Genomic DNA, 6,390 nt, shown 5'->3' with positions numbered 1-6,390 from the left:
TTGTTATGCTACTTGTATAAGGGGATTCTATAGCTCACTAGGAAGCCATTATGATGCTTTATAATCTTTGTTTCTATAATGATAACAAGAACTGCAAGTAACGATAGTCCCTGCTGGTTTCATAGTAGACTAAACAAGTTTGATAGGAGATTGAGGAAGTTTGATAGAATATTAAAACAACACCATAAATGCAAACAAGTGATTAGTTGGTCTAGCAGGCATCATATATATTGACTATGTATAATGAATCCTAGATTTAGATTCCTTCTCCTTGTTAAGTCCCCAACCAAAAAACTTTGTAGGACAATGAATTTGGCTCTACCTTTCCTATCCATATAAACAATTCATTTTATTTCCCTTTCCTATCCATATAATTCCATATAATTCATTTGAAATTAGAATTTCATTCGTTCAAACATAAAATTAAAGAAAAAATAACAATGCCAAGTGCAGATAGGACATGTAACATAAAAAATATATGCGAAGAAAATATTACATTAGTTACGATCAAAATCTTATTATGTTCCAAAGTCTCAACTAGTTTGAAATTTTATAAAAATCCTTTGCAATGTTCATATACTCAAGTATTCAAATATTAGAAATACTAAGAGTGGGGTGAATAAGTATTTCTTAGCAAATAACACTTATTAATCCTTTTAAGAACATTAGTTAATCTCTAGCATTATTATTATTATTATTATAAACATTCATCAACAGTAAATGATCTGATAATCACCCTATGAGTGACCTCAGTTTGAAAATTTATTAAACAAAAGGTATTACAGACTCAAGTGCTAGTGTGTGTGTTCTGTGTTATTGAAACAATGGATCGATCAGATTGCCAATACACAGAAAATAAGTGGAAAGACAACAGAGAAACACAGTAAGCAACACAAAGACACAAGAATTTTTAGTAAGGAGTTCACCCTATTCTTGAGGGCTACATCTCTGGTCAAGCTCTCAGTGGTGGCCTTGTTTTATTGTGTCTTTAAGCAAAGTATTACACATACAGGGACTTAATGCGAGTTCTCCTAAAGCAGGTTTTCTTGGCTGGGTGGTTCTTGGATTCCCAAAGCCAATTGGAGTACACAAACTCTTGTTCATCCTACTAGCTCTGTGACCCTTGGTCTACAGTGGAAAGAGCCAACTGTGATGCTTGATCCGGACAGATTCCCCTATGGGAAGGCTTGAATCTTCAAGCTCTCTGGTGCTTGATGCTGCCTGTGATCAGCTCGGCCCTCTCTCTCCTTCACTTGGCTTTACTGCTCTTTGTGTTCACTATCTCCCTTAGTTGCTTGGGCTCCTCTCAATTCAGGTTTCCAATTAACTCTTCTCTTCTCTCTGTCTCTCCCTCTCTCTTTTTTTCTTTTCTTATTTTTTGCTCGACTGTCTCTATTCATGGCTTTAGTCATTCGATCCCTATGCCTATTCGGTTCCTCTCCTACCTACGATGATTCGCCTTCTGCAGCTACGCTTGGAATTCCTTGTTGGGCGTCAGCATGAATGCTCAGGCAGTGGCCACCTGTCTCCATCTAACTGGTTCCAACATGCTTCGTCAGTTTGTTTCTAACCAGATTTGGTCTCCAACTTGAAAACTATGCTCCATCCGATGCTTATCATGCCTAGCCTTGTACTTCGCCTGGCTCTTTTCCAATCGTTCCTGTATTGCCTGGTGGATATCCTGGATCTATTCAATGAACCTAGTTGCCTTGTCCACATCACTATGTCTATCAACCATGGTATCTTTACCAAATACAAAATCCAAGGAGACCTCGGTACGAAACCAAAGCAGGTCTCAAAAGGAGATCTCTATGTAGAAGAGTGTTTGGCTCTGTAAGCATGATGCACATAACACAAGTGTTCATCCCAAAGCTTAGGGTGTTTGCTGCAATATCCTCTCAGTAACTGGATCACCGTCCTATTAACTACTTCTGTCTGGCCATCTATTTGTGGATGAAAAGCTGTGCTTTTCTTTAACTTGGTGTCCATTAGTTCCCATAGACTTGACCAAAACTTCCCCACAAATCGGGTGTCTCAATCAGATACAATAGAAGTGGGTAATCCGAAATGAACCCATACATTTTCAAAGAATAATTTTGCAGTTTGTTCAGCTGTAATCTGTTTGCTACAGGGTATCAAAATACACATTTTGTTGAATCTATCCACAACAACATACAGATAATCATGACCTTTCCTAGATTTGGGCAGTCCTCCAACAAAATCCATGGAAGTTCTCTCCCAAGGGTGAGAAGGAACTGGTAATGGAGTGTATAAGCCTAGTTTTCTATTGCTGGGCTTGCTTTTTGCACACATAGCACACCCGTTTACATATATAGAAATTGTTTCATTCATTTTCGGTCAATAGTAGAACCTTTGCAGTTGTGCAATTGTTTTACTTATCCCAAAGTGACCTGATATCAGAGAAGTGTGGGCTTCCCTAATTATCTTTACTCTCTCAGTTTGTGGAATGCAAAGTTTCCCACAATGATATAAGAGTCGGTCCTTCACATGATAGTCTAATTCTTCTACTCTTTTTCCTTGACTTAAAGTTGCATATACATCTTGAAATTCCATGTCCTGAGGATACTGTTCTATGTAGCTTTCATGCAGCACAGAATTATGCTTAAGTATGGTAGATGCATTTATAATGGGTCTCAATAACATATCTACAACCTTGTTATGTATCTTTTTTTATATCTAATGACTAAATGGAACTGTTGTAGAAAACCCATCCATTTGTAATGTCTTGATTGTTGCAACTTAGTTTGGGAGTGTAGATATTGAAGTGGCTGATGATCAGTGTGTATTACTGTTTCTTTGCCCATTAAGTAATGTTTCCACTTTTTCACACTCTGAACTAATTCATACAATTCTTTATCATAGGTAGGATAGTTAATTACTGCAGGATTAAAAGTCTTAGAATGATAACATATGGGTTTACCGTGCTGTGTCAACACTGCTCCCATGGCATAGTCACTGGCATCAATTTGGATCTCAAATGGTCTTTGTAGATCTCGCAGTGCTAGTACAGGTGCTGTACTAATATTTTCTTTCAAGGTGTCGAAGGCTTTCTGCTATTTGCCTCCCCACTGGAACACCTTGTTCAATCCTGTCAATGCATGTAAGGGAGTTGCAATTGAGGAAAAATTTGAAATGAACTTCCTCCAATATTGTGCTGCTCCTAAGAAGCTTCTTACTTCTGTAGCAGACTGGGGTTTAGCCCAGTTTACAATGACTGCCACTTTAGAGGGATCTATTTTCAATTTACCTCCCCCTACTATGTGACCCAAATAATTTAGAGAGGTTTTGCCAAATTCATGTTTGGAGAGTTTAACATAAATTTTTTCTCTTTTTAAAACATATAATGTCTGCTTAACATGCTTTAAATGTTCTTCCCACGTTTTACTAAAAATCAAAATGTCATCCAGATACACAATAACAAAATCATCAAGAAAAGGTATGAGTACATCATTCATTAATCTCATGAAAGTAGCAGGAGCATTAGTTAGGCCAAAAGGCATAACCAGCCATTCATACAATCCCTGCTTTGTTTTGAAATTAGTCTTCCATGCATCTTGCTCTGCAACTCTGACCTGATGGTATCCACTGTGAAAATCTAGCTTGGTGAAATAAATAGCTTCCTTCAATTGATCTAAAATATCATCTATGCGAGGAAGGGGTAACGATTTTTTATTGTTATCTTATTTAGTGCTTGGTAGTCAATGCACATTCTCCATGAGCCATCTTTCTTTCTCACCAAGACAATGGGTGACCCACATGGTGATGTGCTAGGCCTAATGAACCCTTTCTCGAGCAACTCCTGCACCTGCTTCTTGATTTTAGCATTCTCTAAAGCAGACAACCTGTACATCCCAATGTTAGGCAAAGAAACATCTTGCTGCAAAATAATATCATGTACTATTCCCTTTTTAGGTGGAAGACCTTTAGGTTCTTGAAATAAGACATCATACTCTGAAACAATCTTTTCTATATCAGCTTGCTGGTCGGCATTACAACCCCCAAATACATTGGTTTTATCAAATTTAATTTTCTTTACAACCATTAGTAAGAATTGTTTGCATGAATTTATCATTCTTTTCATCTGTCCTGAGTTGATGAGAGTATAGTTATTCTTGAGCTTATGAGCCCTTACAAATTATTCGATTCCATCTTTAACAAGCAGATACCTATTCTCAGCTCTATAGAAAATAGCTTTTCTATCATACAAGTAGGGACTTCCTAAAACAATTCCACATATATCTAAAGGAATTACATCTAACTCAACCTCATCTACAAATGTTGACCCAAAAGAAAACTTGAGTTTGCACTGTCTAGTCACTTGTAGTTGTGCTTTATCATTCAACCATCCTAATGGTTATGGCTTCTTATGAGGTGTAGTTGCTAATCCCAATTTCTTTACAATTGCTTCAGAAATCAGATTTACTTGTGAGCCACTATGAAACAAAGTATCAATCTTTTGATTTTTGGAAACAACTCGAATGTGGAAAAGCTCATGTCTTTTTCTCTCATGTTCTTCATCAATAACATATTGAGCAGAATTACTAGTAGATGCTTCAGAATTCTTACCTTTTATACCTATGGCTGCAATGATTGTTTCATCTCCCAAGTCTTACCCCAAATCTTTCTGAATAGCTGCAACAATCTTCTTCTTTTTGCCCTCGGACTTCTTAGGCCTCAGCTCTCGATGCAGAATCCAACAGTGCTCATCGTCATGCCCCTCCTTTTTACAGTGAGTGCATGAAGCTTTGCCTTTTTGTGAAGTGTTAGCCTTCCTTGCTTTCCACTTCTACTTCCTTTTCTCCTTGCTCTTGCTTACAGTGGGTTGGGATGGTCCCCCAACTTCTGGATTTCCATTCTTTCCTCTAGCTTCTAGATGAGTAGCTTGTACAGATACCTCATCTATACTAGTGGGATTAAACATGAGGATGGTATGCCTCATGTAGCTGTGTATACCACCAATATACTTCAAAAGAGTCTCTGGTGAGTCTAATGAGATACCCAACATCAATGCTCTCTTTTTGAACTCTTGAGTATACTGTTGTACACTTTGCCCTTTCAACTGCCGAAGAGTTTGCCAACTCATCATGGCTTGTTGCATGTAGGCTAATGTATAGAACTGCTTTTTGATTGCAACAACAAATTCACTCCAGACAGAGATGGTCTTACCATGCTTCTTCATATCAGCTTGGGTTTTGCCTTCCCACCAAACCAAGGCAGTGCCTCCTAGGCATAGGCTTTCTAGTTGAATCTTATTCTTGTCTGAGTCTATGTTTTGTACCCTGCAATACACATCAATTTGTCTTATCCAATTGTCCAACTTTTCAACATTTAGCTCTCCATCATATATAGGCAAATAAAATTTAACATCTAACTTAACCAAAGATGATTTCTTATCATACACAGGGCTATTAGGAGGTGTGAGGAAGCTTTCCTCTTTCCCCTTTCCTTTGGAGTGGTCATGGAAATGAGACTCATCTTTTTCTTTATCTTGTTTAGAGCCTGATGAATCTTCATCCCTATGCTTTCTAAATTCCCTATACGTTTCTTCTACCATAGACTTTATAGCGAGGAAACTTTCTATGAATTGAGGGTCTGGCCCTATAAAACCTTCCTCTGACATTGTCTTCCGAGAATAGACTCTCCCAATTTCAGGATTAGTTTCCACCAACTCTCCTTCTCCTAATTTGAGCTTTGATCTAGTGAGCATTCAAAGCTAAACCAACACAAGCTTGTCTAACCTTACGGCCTAGAGCTCTGATACCACTTGATCTGATAATCACCCTATGAGTGACCTCAGTTTGAAAATTTATTAAACAAAAGGTATTACAGACACATGTGTTGGTGTGTATGTTCTGTGTTATTGAAACAACGGATCGATCAAATTGCCAATACACAGAAAATAAGTGGAAAGACAGCAGAGAAACACAGTAAGCAACACAAAGACACAAGAATTTTTAATAAGGAGTTCACCCTATTCTCGAGGGCTACATCTCCGGTCCAGCTCTCAGTGGTGGCATTGTTTTATTGTGTCTTTAAGCAGAGTATTACACATATAGGAACTCAATGCAAGTTCTCTTGAAGCAAGTTTTCTTGGCAGGGTGGTTCTTGGATTCCCCAAGCCACTCGGAGTACACAGACTCTTGTTCATCCTACCAGCTCTGTGATCCTTGGTCCGCAATGGAAAGAGCCAACTGTGATGCTCGATCTGGACAGATTCCCCTATCGGAAGGCTTGAATCTTCAAGCTCTCTGGTGTTCGATGCTGCCTGTGGTCAGCTCAGCCCTTTGTCTCCTCTACATGGATTTACTGCTCTCTGTGTTCACTGTCTCCCTTAGTTGCTTGGACTCCTCTCAATTCGGGTTTCCAATT

This window comes from Pinus tabuliformis, chromosome 1_1 (assembly GCF_031772625.1).
Source record: "Pinus tabuliformis cultivar Carrire ecotype Pingquan chromosome 1_1, CPIR1, whole genome shotgun sequence".
Taxonomy (NCBI): Eukaryota; Viridiplantae; Streptophyta; class Pinopsida; order Pinales; family Pinaceae; genus Pinus; species Pinus tabuliformis.
The sequence above is the reverse complement of the archived record's forward strand: the minus strand, read 5'-3'. Positions refer to the sequence as shown.